This window comes from Dama dama, chromosome 33, assembly GCF_033118175.1.
Source record: "Dama dama isolate Ldn47 chromosome 33, ASM3311817v1, whole genome shotgun sequence".
Taxonomy (NCBI): Eukaryota; Metazoa; Chordata; class Mammalia; order Artiodactyla; family Cervidae; genus Dama; species Dama dama.
The window spans coordinates 9,576,626-9,590,747 of record NC_083713.1 but is presented as its reverse complement, the minus strand read 5'-3'; the positions used below and the strand labels follow the sequence as shown (position 1 = coordinate 9,590,747).

General features: G+C 41.2%; 1 long non-coding RNA gene across 5 annotated transcripts in view; it reads right to left on the bottom strand.

The window, feature by feature from the left end:
- Positions 1 to 14,122, bottom strand: part of LOC133051121 (uncharacterized) — a 99,822-nt gene that overhangs the window by 71,845 nt on the left and 13,855 nt on the right. For all 5 annotated transcript variants that reach the window (XR_009691780.1, XR_009691778.1, XR_009691781.1 and 2 more), the window contains one exon: positions 12,035 to 12,116. This is a non-coding gene — a long non-coding RNA (uncharacterized LOC133051121). The remainder of the gene's footprint in view (positions 1 to 12,034; positions 12,117 to 14,122) is intronic.

Below are 14,122 nucleotides of genomic sequence, written 5' to 3'. Positions count from 1 at the left end.
GGGTTCGATTCCTGAGTTGGGAAGATCCCCTAGAGAAGGGAAAGGCTACCCACTCCAGTATTCTGGCCTAGAGAATTCTATGGACTGTATAGTCCATGGGGTCGCAAAGAGTCAAGACACCACTGAGCGCCTTTCACTTCACTTCACTTCACCATGTGCCAACCCAGAATAGCATTGTTAGGAGTTCGCAAAGGTCATTGCTAATCTGAATACAATGCTGCAAAATGGGTTAATATTGTTTCCATTTTACATGTGAGATTTCCAGAGGCAAGGTAACATCCCAAGGTCACAGCACTAAGAGACCAATCTGGAAGCCTGAGTCATTCAGCTCCAAAGCCCATATTGACTCCCAGATGTGTTCTAATGTCATCTAGCAGTTTGGCATTCATTTCTCAAAAACTGACAATATTTCAATTCTGCTTCCCTAACCTGACAACTTGGATCACAACCCTGTGCCTCCTATATTATTTCTGCCCTCACTTCAGTATCTCTGGGGTACCTCACATTCCACCTGAGCAAAACTGAATTAGACACTGCTCCTGAGGTTCCAGTCTTCAACTCAATCAGGTTAGTTGCTTAGAGACGTAGGATCCTCGATTTTTCCCTTTATCTCTCTTTTCCAAAAATTGGTTACCGAGTCCTACAGATCCTTTCTGTCACATGCACACACACACACATACAGTGCAGATCTACTCCAGGATTTTCATTTTGTCAGAGTTCTAAGTGTTCTCTCCTTCACAGCTCCAGCAAAGTTTTTTCTAAAATGCATATTTAATCCCATCACTCTTGCTTTTAAATTCCCAGGATAAGGTCAGATCCCTTAGCTAGGCATAGGCGACCCTGTGCTCCTCCCACCCCACTAGTCCCTACAATAACCTTGACTCCTTAACCCATTCCCACCTACTATGTGTTTGGAATTCTTGCTTTCACATCTGCTGAACTTTCATGCTCTTTTTCCACGTGGTCTTTTCCATTCATACACCGAACCCAAGTTCAAATGTCAGTCGAGCTGTAAAACCTGCCCTGACTTCTCTGGAAACCTTGGTTGCCCTGCACTTCTACGGCTGCAGACACACACCTTGGAAATAAAAACACACACCTTTGCACTTGGAGTGACTGCTAATAGTGCACCTCTTTGCCCTACCAGAGCGAGAACCCTACATGAGCAAAGATCCAGCATCATCTGTGCTCGGAACGCAGACCTCTCGCACCGTTTGTCTCTGGTGTGGGACAGATCCTCAGTGAACATTGCTGGGCTGAGCTTAACTGAAGTGCATCTGAGGAATGAGGGGCCCACCTTCCAGCCGTGTGCTTGTCATTTAAATATCTCCTCGCAGTTAAGCTGAGGCCTGAGCAAAAGAGGTAAGATTTCAACATTCGTCATTTCTGTCTGTGACCTCAAATTTTTTTAGTTCCCTTTTCCTACCAGTAACAGTCTCTCTTCTTGTTTTAGATTCCCAGTGACCTCCTACATTTCTGTTCTGATTTCACCAAATCAGGAAAGACCTAGAACCATCACTTGTATTCTAGCTGAAACCCCCAGTTCTGCGGTACACTCACTGGGATCCTGGGCAAATTCTTTCTTTTTTCTTTTCTTTTGTGAGCTCACATTCTTCGGAAATGTTCTTCCTAAGCATGAAGCTTAGGTTTTAAGAGACATTCTTTCAGAGAAGATTTGCATTTCTCCTGTGGAGGACCTGGGAGACTATGAACTTGCTGCCACTTTTAAACTCAAAATTTGCCCTTTTTTTGATGGCTACAATGGGTTACCTGGTAGAATTGAGCTTAGGCATTTTTCAAAAAATAATTTATTTTGGGTGCGCTGGGTCTTGGTAATTTCTAAAAAGCTGCACAGGCTTTTCTCTAGTTGCAAGGATCAGGGGTACTGTAGTCTCGGTGCACGGGTTGGGTTCTCATTTCAGGGGCTTCTCTTGTTGCAAAGCACAGGCTCCAGGGCACGTGTGCTTCAGGAGCCTCAGCGTGTGGCCTCAGGAGTTTGGCGCCCGGACTCTAGAGCAAGGCTCAACTGTCAACACTCAGGCTCATGGGCCCAATTGCTCTGGGGCACGTGGGATCTTCCCGGACCAAGGATCGAACCCGTGTTCCCTGGACTGGCAGGCAGATTCTTAACCACTAGACCAGCAGGGAAGCCCCTGGGCAAATTCTTGACCTGTCTGAAATGGGTTTCTCATTTATAACATGGAGAGGATAGTACCTGCCTCCTAGGGTTGTCACAGAGATGCAGTAAGAAATTCTAAGTAAAGCTTTAGCGCAACCCCAGAAACATAGTAATGGCTCAATTAATGTTAAAAAGAAAACTGCCTTATTTACACTGACCTGGTAGTTCTTCCCAAAGCATTTACTTCAGAGGTTCAAAAGCGAGGGGGATATATGTATGTTGAGGTTTGACAGAAAACAACAAAATTCTGTAAAACAATGATCCTTCAATTAAAAAATAAATTAATTAAAAAAATAATGAAGACCAGATTCTTCAAAAGGAGGAAGGTTCCTATTTCAAAAAGTAATAAAGTAGCCCAAATGGGCATCAAAGTTATCATTAAAATGTTTTGTAGTGGCAACGAAAAAAAAATGCTGTTCGACTGTGGGATGAATTACCTATTAAAGAAATCTATTTGTTCAGCTGATGTGTACTGTTAACTTCCTTGGTGTCTTGCTTCACACGTGGGAACAGAGAGGAAAGACTGGCTCCCGGACCGGGGTGGGGTGGGGTCTCCCGCCTCTGTGGTCGGGGCAGCGGTGAGGGGGTCTGCACAGGGTTTAGAGGAGGGCAGCTGGTACGGCCTCAGGAGGGTGCTGAGGGCAGGTTTCTCAAAGAAGGGGCCCGCGGGGGCTGACAGCAGTCAGATGAGGGCAGGCTTGCCAAGGAAACTGGAGCAAAGGGATAGCAGTCAGACAGGCTCTGATGGAAGAGGACAAATGACCAGTTGTTGGGCTCAGCTGTACCCCGGCCACGTGCAAGAGCAGGTGAGTTGGAAAGATAGTCTAGAAAGATATGCAAGTGGCCAAATCCTCAGGAGCAAGAGCAAGTGGGTGGGGAAGGTGTGGGCTGCAGTTCTTCTCGCTCAGTAAATCTCAACTGAGTTTTGCATATTGGAACCACCAGAAGCTTTTAAAAATACCCAAACCTAGGTCCCTAGACAATTACACATAAATCAGTATGGAGGTACTGAAGCATCGTTTTTTTAAAGCTTCCAAACTGATTTTCGTTTGCAGTCAAAATTGAGAACTACTCTATAATCTAGCCCCTGAAACCACACCAACCCAAACTGGGCTGGAAACGTAACTTAAGAGAACTGGAGTGAAACTGAAAGCATATCTGATCCTACCCCTCCCTGTATTTTCTCAATTAACTTAATGATTGACTTCTTATTGTGGTAAAATGCATGTATCATAAAATTAATCATTCTTACCATTTTCAAGTGTACAGTTCAGTGGCATTAGGTACACTCCCATTATTGTGCAATCATCTTCATCACCATCCCTCTCCAGAAATTTTCATTATCTCCAAATGAAACTCTACATCCATTAAACACCAATTCCTTGCCACAGTGAAGCTGAGCTAGACCTTCAGAGAGGTTCATTGTTTGTTAGGGGTGAAGGAGTGGCCTTTGATTCTGATCAGTCACTGGATACAAGGAGCTGCAGAAAGGGGCTATGACTGAGGGCGGAGACAGCTCCCTTCAGCCCAGGCAATTCTAAACAAGGCAGACAGTGGAAGGCTGCTGGCTACCAGCACTTCTGGCATTTGGAGAAATAAGGCCTTTACTCCTACAAGGAGATGTGGGTGACATGTTGCACCAGTCACCACATCCCAAAGAGGTCTCCTCCTGCTTGCTTTGGCCTCCTGGTGCTGGGGTGCCATGGGCACTTTACTATAATTGAGAAAGGAAGCAACCTACACTTTCTAGGCCCACCCCATCCCTTCCCTTCTTCACCTTCCACTTTGCCATCCCTGGTCCTTCTTTTCCTCACTCACAACCTAGTAACAATCCTGTTGCCCTTCTGTTGAAGATGGCAGTTTAAGTCTTAGACCAGAGTTCCTGCCACTTCAAGCCTCTTGCTGCCCAAGACACAGTGAGCAGGAGTGGAAGTAGAAAGCGGTTGCCCAAATCCTGGAGACTGGGTGGATGGGGTGAAGGTATAGCAGAGGGATGCTGGGATAAAATACCTAAGCACAGAGAACCCCAGGCCAGCAGCGTGGATTCAGACACCGAGGGGCAGATAACAAACCAAATAAGCAGGTACATGATGAGAAAGTTAGGACCAAAAAGGATGACAGTTAAATTATACTTGGCATTAGGGACATAAGCATTGACCTTAGTTTTTGCATGTTGAAGAAATGGCAAAATGAGAAGACAAAAATACAAAGTTAGTATTTATGTCAGTGGCTCAGAGGGTAAAGCATCTGCCTGTGATGTGGGAGACCCAGGTTCAGTCCCTGGGTCGGGAAGATCCCCTGGAGAAGGAAATGGCTTGTATTCTGGCCTGGAGAATCCCATGGACAGAGGAGCCTGGGGGCTACAGTCCACAGGGTCGCCAAGAGTTGGACACGACTGAGTGACTACACACTACACTATTACGATGCGCAATAGTTCAGTATGTAATAAAATGTGTTAAATATGTTAAATATTTAAAAATATGTTAAAATTAAATCCTATCTCAAGCTTCATTTGATTAGAACAGCAAGTGCTTATATACAAATGAAGGGCTTCATAAACTGTAAGATAACATGAAGACACCTATAACTTGGAGATCTGCTCACATCCTCAAAACATCAGAGGGTATGTCTTGCCGTGCGTCCTATTTTGGGCTGAAGGACACTGCACCTTTGGGTCCTTCCTGTGGCCCCCTTGGCTCTCACAGATGCACAACCCAAGTACTGAGTCCCTAACTCTAAACTCCGGGACTTCTTTCTCATAAAAACTTTTTCTTAATAACCTTACCTGTGCATCGTAACTATATTCTGTGACTTTTCTCCTACAAATAGTTTTTAGACAATTTGAATAATTGGATTTATGAACATTTCCATTCTGAATCCTTAGGTAATCCACTCCACTTCAGCTTTAACTGAAGTCCACTACCTTAGGGTCTTCCCAAGGTCTTTACGTCATCTGAAGTTAGACTCCATCTGGAAGCTCAGTAGTTCTTCTTTGTTTTTTTTTTGCTGAGAAGGCATGATTTATTTGAAAATTGTTTAATATAATCCAAATGGAGGAACAAAAGGTATTCTTCCTTTCTCTTTCGGGTCCTGTGGTTCTAAAACACAATTTCTCCCCACCCCCACCCCACCCATCCCATCCCCACTCTCACCTAAAACTAAATTACCCCTATCAGAGAGATTAGGAAAATATACTAGTGATTGAAAAACATTTCACCTGCACAGTATTTCCATTTGGGCCCTATTTCATTTCTGAGTGTCATTTCCATTTCTGGTTCTGACACTGTCTGTACTCTCTATATCCTCAGAGTAAAGGAGCATAACACTTCTCTGGGGAAACTCACTCAAAATAAACCTCCAAATGCAAATTCTCTGAAAAAATAACAGGATTATGCACTCAAAAAAAAAAAAAAAAAGTTTTGATACTTCCTCTAGGCTAGAGTCTCTTTTCTCTTAGGACAATCATATGGGAATTGAATGACTTCTTTGGTTGGATTACAGTCTTTATCCTCATCACCATGATTATCGCTATTACGTTTTTAGTGTACATTTTTATGATTCAATCTTGGAAATGATTCTTAGAGTTTTCATGATCATTTCCTTAATTGTTTCCTTTTTTTCGGGCTTTTACGGGGACATTAGCTTTGTCCTTTCTTTTAACTGCCTGCAAATCAGGACTTAAATTTTATTATCAAGTAGCTGAGTGGAAAATCCCTCTCCCGGACTCTTAGTGAGGCCACATAAGAAGCCTCTGAGGATGCGCTATGTCATCGTAGAGCTAAGTCGGAGCCCAGGATCTGAGCCGGTTCTCCTCTTTGTGCACACGTTAGTATAACAGCTCATAAAGACTTTAGCAAACATCACCCTGCCTTTCCACTGTTTTGCCTCACTGTTTCCGTAGTGTGGCCCAAACTACAAATCGAACCTCATCTCCTCTTGTCTATCAGTTCTTCACCCTTGGCCAGCTGTTCTGGGTGGTTCCTTAGCTCTTACCGTCAATCTCTAGCAGTTCTTGGGATGCTCTGAGCTAGCATGGATCACTATAAACACATTTCTCATAGGTATCAATGGCATTTCCCAAGAAACATGAAACTCCTCCACGGAGAACCAAAAAGGTAAAACACTGTTGTGAGTTTTCGTGCATCCCAATCCATTTTTCTTCCATCATTCTTTCTTCCTTTCCCTCCATCAAGGAGAAGTTATTACATAGAGATAAATAATGTCATCCTCAGAAGAAACAATTCCCAATTACCTAACTTCTAACTTACTCTGTGACTGGGTTACAGTTTTATCTGAAAGCAAAGGAAGACTCTTTGTTCTTTTAAAGTTCTTTTTATCCAGACAATTCTTGCCTAAAACGATGGGAGTTGGCAGAATGGAAATAAGCATAACACAACATTGCAAATCAACTACAATCTAACATGATAAAAATAAATACATGAGAATGTTTTAAAAAAGAATGAAAATAAGCAAGAAATAATCTCTCTTCTATCAGAGGCAGCAAAGCTGGCTCCCAATTCAAAGAGCAGAACTGGTCTTGCTGTTAAGATTTAAAGAGTGCAACACTTTTGTTACTTGGCTCTGAAAGCACATGATGTGGACCATAAAAACTTTTTTCGATGTTATGGCTTGCTTTTCAGATTGTAACTGTGATACAGAAATCATGCGAGGTTAAGCAAAGTCAAACCTAGGGTGCTGCAGGGCCAGTTCCACCCAGCTGTTCTGGGTGGTTCCTTAGTTCTCACCGTCAATCTTTTTTAGCACAGGGCTAAAAGTTGACAGTGAGAGATTAACACTGATAACTAGGGAAAACGGCCATCTAATAGTCAACAGGAAGTTAGAAAATAGAGAATAGAACCAGAGCCATTCAATTAATTCTGCCACACTGGTCTTCCCTGGCTGTGATTGCTTTCATCTGGGTGGCCAGTGCTGCATTGGTTCTTTGGCTTCAGCTTCTTAAAGGTACCACTTAGCACCTGGCAGTTCTTATACAGTAAATTGGTGCTTCTGCATCATCATCACCTTTATCACTGTCAAAATCATCATCAAATCAGCAATTCTTTTTCCAGGATGCAAAGCAAATCCTAATTTGCCAGATCCCATGAGACCTAAACTTTCAGTTGGATTTGATATCTTGTTTCCTTAGAAGTTTGTTGAGACAGTTTTCTGGAGTTGATACTTTACTGACTTTTCTGTAGTTTATTTCATATACCATCCACAGACTGTCTGCTATTGAAATCTGGGTACAAATACACTGTCCTACAAGCAGAAGGAGAGTATGGAGAGAAGCTAGGATATTTACTTGCCACAATCAGTTTTTTGCTCTCATGCAGTGGGAGGTAAGGAAGATGCTTAGGGCAGCGATCCCCAACCTTTTTGGTACAAAGGACCGATTTTGTGGAAGACAATTTTCCACAGACTGCAGGGTGGGTGTTAGACAGGGGAAACGGTTTCAGTTTTGCTCATTGCTCAACTCCTGCTGTGTGGCCTAGTTCTTAACAGACAATGAACTGGCACCAGTTACATGGCTCGGGGGTTGGGGATCCCTGGGTTAGGGGATAGGAAAACTGAAATATAGAAACCGCAACATGCAGCCTTTTCCGGGGGGGGGGGGGGGGGGGGAGCGGGCAGGGTGTGCGGGGAATAGATAACTTGGCTCCAGTGGGCACTGTTTCCATATCTTATTACACCATTTAAAAGGACATAGAGTCCCAAAAGAACTTTCAGATCTCATTAGTTTTAATTATTCAGTCCTGCCCATCAATGGCATTAAAAGAGAGCTACACAGGGAACTTCGTGAACCTGACAAAGGTCAACTACAAAAAATCCACAACTAATACCATATATGATGGTGAAAGGCCATATGCGTTCACCCTAAGATTAGGAAATAGACAAGGCTATCCATTCTTACCACTTCTGCTCAATACTGTACGGGAGACAGGAAAATTAGGCAAGAGAAAGAAACAGAGGCATCTAAGTTGAAAAGATAAAAAGACATGCTCTTGTATATAGAAAATCCTAAGGAAGTTACTAAAAAAAAATACTAGAACTAACAAACAATATTAAGGTTATGGGATACAAGATCAATATACAAATGTCAATATATTTCTATACACTGGCAATGAACAATGTGAAACTAAGAAAATTTCATTTACAGTAACAGAAAAGAATAAAATAGGAATAAATTTAACAAAATAAGTAAAAGATTTGTACACTGAAAACTTTTAAAACATCACTGGAAGAAATTAAAGAATATCTAAATAAATGGAATTGACACCCTAGGTTCAAGGATTCCAAGACTTAATATTGTTAAAGTGGTGGTACTTCTTAAATTGGTCTACAGATTTGATATAACACATATCAAAATTTTAGCTGGACTTTTTGCAGACATTTTCTCACACTCCTCCCATTTCAAAACTTATTACAAAGTTATAGCAATTAAGACAGTGTGATAGTGACATAAGGACTGACATTTAGATCAACAGAACAAAACTGAGAATCCAAAAACAAACCCTCATGTGTATGGCCAACTGATTTTCTACAAAGGAGCTAACCAAGACAATTCAAAGGAACAACTAGATATCTACATACAAAAGAATGAAGTTGGATTCTGACCTTGCATTATATAGAATCATTACCTCAAAATGAATCAAAGACCTAAATATAAAAGTTAAAATTACAAAATTCTTAGAAGAAAATATAGGAATAAATCTTTGTGACCATAGATTGGGCAATAGTTTCTTAAATATGACACCCCAAAGCACAAACAACAACAAAAGAAGATAAATTGGACATCATCAAAATTAAAAATTTTGTGCTTCACTTCAACAAAGTAAAAAGACAACACATAGAATGGAACAAAATATTTGTAAATCACTTATCTGTTAAGGGACTTATACCAGAATACATAGAGAATTCTTAAAATTTAACAATAAAAATAAATCACCCAATTAAAAATAGGCAAAGGACTTTCTTCAGAGAAGATCTACAAGTGACCAGCAAATGCATGAAAAGATGGTCAACAACATTTGTCATTAAGGAAATGAAAATCAAAATCCTTTCATTCTGGAATCACTTCAGACTCACTAAGGCTATAATCAAAAATTTGGACAATCACAAGTGTCAGCAAGGATGTGGAAAAATTAGAGCCCTTATTCTCTGTGAGTGGAAATGTAAAATGATGAAGTCTTCTGAAAGACAGTCTCAGTTCCTCAAAAAATTAAACATAAGACTTACTATATAATTTGGCAATTCTAGTTGAAAATACACATTCATACAAAAACCTGTACACTAATATTCATAATAGCTAAAAAGTGGAAATAACCTAAATGTCCTGATGAATGGATAAGTAAAATGTAGCATATCCATAAATGGAATATTATTTGGCTGTAAAAAGAATGAATATGAATGAAACTTAAAGCATTATTCTGAGTGAAAGAATCCAGACACTGAAGGCCACTTCTCATATGATTCCATTTATATAAGACGTCCAGAGTAGGCAAATCCACAGGGATAGGAATTTGCTTAGTAGTTATTTGGAGAAGGGACACTGGGAAGTAACTATTATTGGGCATGGGGTCTCTTTGAGCTGATAAAAATGTTCTGGAATTTTGGCTGACAATTATACAACTTTGTGAATATACTAAAAACATTGAATTGTATGCTCTGAAAGGGTAAATTTTTTGTTATGTGCATTACATCTCAATAAACCTATTATAAAAAAGAAAGAAAAAGAGAGAGAGAGAAAGGATGAAAGGAGGTAAAGAAGGGAGGGAAGGAGGGAAGAAGAAAAATAAAGAGAGCTACATAGATACTAATCTGTGATGGTTAGGTCACCATCATCCTTGACAGCTTCAATATTGTCAGGTATTTAGACTTATTAGATTGTATTTCGTTGTGCTTTTTCTTTCTTTCATTCTTTTTTTTTTTTTAATATTGAGGTTTCAGTCCAAGTCATCCAGCCAAATAGATTCTCAAACATGTGTTTCCAACATATCAGAGTCCCTGGCCAAATGATCTGGATTCAGCTAGGAAATCGTAACCCAATTCATTTTAGCTACAGATTAACAAGCACACGAGCCTGGAGAGAATAGGTTCCCTTTAGTGCCAGGTTAATTGTAATGGTGACTGCAGCCATAAAATTAAAAGATGTTTGCTCCTTGGAAGAAAAGTTATGACCAACCTAGACAGCATATTAAAAAGCAGAGACATTACTTTGCCAAAAAAGTTCCATCTAGTCAAAGCTGTGGTTTTTCCAATAATCATGTATGGATGTGAGAGTTGGACCATAAAGAAAGCTGAGCACCAAAGAATTGATCCTTTTGAACTGTGGTGTTGAAGAAGACTCTTGAGAGTCCTTTGGACTGCAAGGAGATCCAACTAGTCCATCCTAAAAGGCAATCAGTCCTGAATATTCCTTGGAAGGACTGATGTTGAAGCTGAAACTCCAATACTTTGGCTACCTGACGTGAAGAATTGACTCATCTGAAAAGACCCTGATGCTGGGAAAGATTGAGGGAGGGAGGAGATGGAGATGACAGAGGATGAGATGGTTGGATGGCATCACCAACTCAATGGACATGAGTTTGAGTAAACTCTGGGAGTTGGTGATGGACAGGGAAGCCGGGCGTGCTGCGATTCATGGGGTCGCAAAGAGTCAGACACGACTGAGTGACTGAACTGAACTGAATAATAATAATCAGTGTAAAAGTTAGAATGAATAACAAATGGAATGAAACACACAGACATTCAAACATATCTTGAGGAATATCCCTTTATATCACCATATTAAGAGTTCAGTTCAGTTCAGTCGCTCAGTCGTGTCCGATTCTTTGTGACCCCATGGACCGCAGCATGCCAGGCCTCCCTGTCCATCACCAACTCCTGGAGTCCACCCAAACTCATGACCATTGAGTCGGTGATGCCATCCAACCATCTCATCCCCTGTCGTCCCCTTCTCCTCCTGCTCTCAATCTTTCCCAGCATCAGGGTCTTTTCAAGTGAATCAGCTCTTTGCATCAGCTGGCCAAAGTATTGGAGTTTCAGCTTCAACATCAGTCCATCCAATGAACACTCAGGAATGATCTCCTTTAGGATGGACTGGTTGGATCTCCTTGCAGTCCAAGGGGCTCTCAAGAGTCTTAGGAATATAAAAAAAGGAAGTGTACCTGTATGGTGATTTTGGGTGGTTATGCTGCACCCTTCTTTCGAATTGCTCAGACTGCTTAATAGCATTGACTTTAGCAATTGTCACAGCATCCTTTTGGGTGGCAAGAATTGTGCTAATAGTACTGTTCAACTGCAGGTCAGACAACCAAGGGACACAGGTTATCACAAGTCTAGAGGACAGGTATGCACGAAGTTCAGATGGCCCATCTAAAAACACTTCACCCACACCTGACCCAAGTGGCATCTTCTTGGACTGATCATCTCTCAAACCAATGGCAGTTCTGAGTTCCTGTTACTCTGGATTTTCCGAGTGTATCTGCCATTTCCTAAACAGATGGTCAGTATCACACTGTATCACTGTTTTTGATGGTAATAGAAATCACATAGCTAACACTTCCTGAAGAAACTGGATTAGATATTGAAAACTGGACCCTGGGCTTTTTTAAAATTTGATTTCCTGTTTCATTTCCAGAAAGTCACAGGAATATTGAAAGTCTATCAAGCATATTTTGAAATAGATTAATAGCTACATTTGTTACCCAACATATACTCTGAACATTTAGAAGTACCTATGGTACAAGACATGCTTCTTTTTGATAGCAAAAATAGAGAGGCCAAGAGTAGAGTATGGCTTATACATTTTGGGGTTCAGTTTCCTGTGTAAAATAAAAGTTAGGACTAACTCACCTCTTAGGTCCCATGCAGCTATTTGATTTGGTGACTGTGATGGTGATTTTCTCTGGTTAGCTCAAAACTTAGGCAGCAATACCTGTATAGGGATAGCATTCAGCTTATTTACCAGTATATTCCCCATGCTTAACACAGTGCCTGGCACAGAGCACATGCTTAAAAATATCCTTTGAGTAAACACACATCTACAGTATTTTGTTTTATAAAATTTTCTCTGACTGCAAAGCACTACAGTTGAAGTTGAATTTATCATAACAACCTCTCCCAGGAATATATCTGTTGTATTGCTAATGTGTTTTTTTCCCCCAGATTTCTTTCATTCCTAATTACTCTGACTAACCATTCACAAAAGGGTATTAAGCTTTGAAGATTTCCAAACCCCTCTGGTGAGGGAATGTCTATAAGTGTTCATACGTTTCTCACTAAATTTTAAAAGGTTATTCATATCTGCAGTATTTTTTGGCATTTTAACGAATAATAACGTATTCATATTACATCAACACTTACTTCATTGTTTTTCCTTTAAAAATTCTTTTTAAAAAATGTCAACATCTTCCCTGGCTTTATTTCGTTCATCTCCATTAGTTACCAGTGCTGACTCTTTTTTATGGCCAGTCTTTCTCCAGGAAACTTAGAGGAAGGAGATGACCTATTTGTCTTTGATTTTTGCTTCTAAAGATGCTCCACCAAAGAACAGAAACTCCTTATAGAATGCATACGCTTCAGGGGCATCTGGCTCTGCCTTTAACTTGACAAAAATAAAATAATAAAGTTACGTTTTTCCTTCACACATTTAAAAGCCAGAAATAGATTCAGACGTACATTTTTCAATCCATGTGCCAACCTAACAAGCCGAATGAAACAGACTGCAGCGAGCAGGGCCACCTCCAACCACCCTCGCCTACGCTCTGCCTCCCTCCCGGGGCCCAGCCTCCCGCAGCCCAGCCCCGAGCCCGCCAGCTGCTCCCGCGGCAGATGCACACCCGCCTCTGGGGCTGTTCCTGGGAATCATTGAAACCAGAGCATCACGGCATGACTGTGGACCAGCTCCTTTGACACCACGGCATTTCTGAAGATTATTTACTCTTCAGGCTATTCACACTTAACTGTCAAGAATGGATTGGGGGATGCCCCGGGACAGCTGTGATGGGCTCAGTCAGTCTCCTCTGAGAACAGAAGTCAAGCACGTGTTCTAGGTTCCCAGAGAGACGGCCCGATGTGTGCCCGGGGACATCTATTACTGTTTTTTCACCCTTCCAAGATGTTTTTCTCCCAGGCTTCTGAGAATTTAAAGCCCAGCAGGGTAACATGGTTTTAACTAGCAACATATATGATTCACATTTTTTCCTTCGAAAATATAAAATCAGTTCTATTAAGTTTGTGATCACACGAGTTATTGAGTGATAACTCTGGCCCGAGCTGGGCAGATCAGTCTTCCTCACTTGAGTTTGAAATCAAGACAAAAATGTTCATCTCAGTCTGTCCTGGTTTCTGCAACAGAAAAGATGCACCAAGGAACTGTGGATCAACTGTGCTTGGGGCTGTGCACCCTGAGTCAGTAAAAATACCTGCAAAAAAAGAGGAAAGAGAAATCTAGAGAAAGAAAAGCAGAGAGGAGAAAGGCAGCATGCTCCCCAGCTTCCTACCGGCTCCCCGGTTCTTGATTCTAGTCCCTCAGGAGACAGGGCTGCCTCCACCCTTGGCACACTTCTCTTAACTGCAATGTTAAATCTGTTATTGTTGTGTAGTCACCAAGTCATGTCTGACTCTTGGTGACCCCATGGTCTGGAGACCACGAGGCTCCACAATGTTAATAGTCATTCTTAAAATATTGACTCCACAAGTTTTCTGACAACAGAGCACAATTATAGTCCTTTTTATCAAATTCAGTTATTCAAACTCTCCACAATTTTACAATACAGACATAATCCTACAATATATCTAAATAGAAAAAGGTATGTTTTTGGTTAAGAATGATGCAGAGCATCACTTGCAGCCGTGCTAACCTACCAAATCTCACCTCCTCAGAAAAAAACCACTTAATTCACCAAGTATTTACTGGGCAGCTGCTATCCACTCTATACC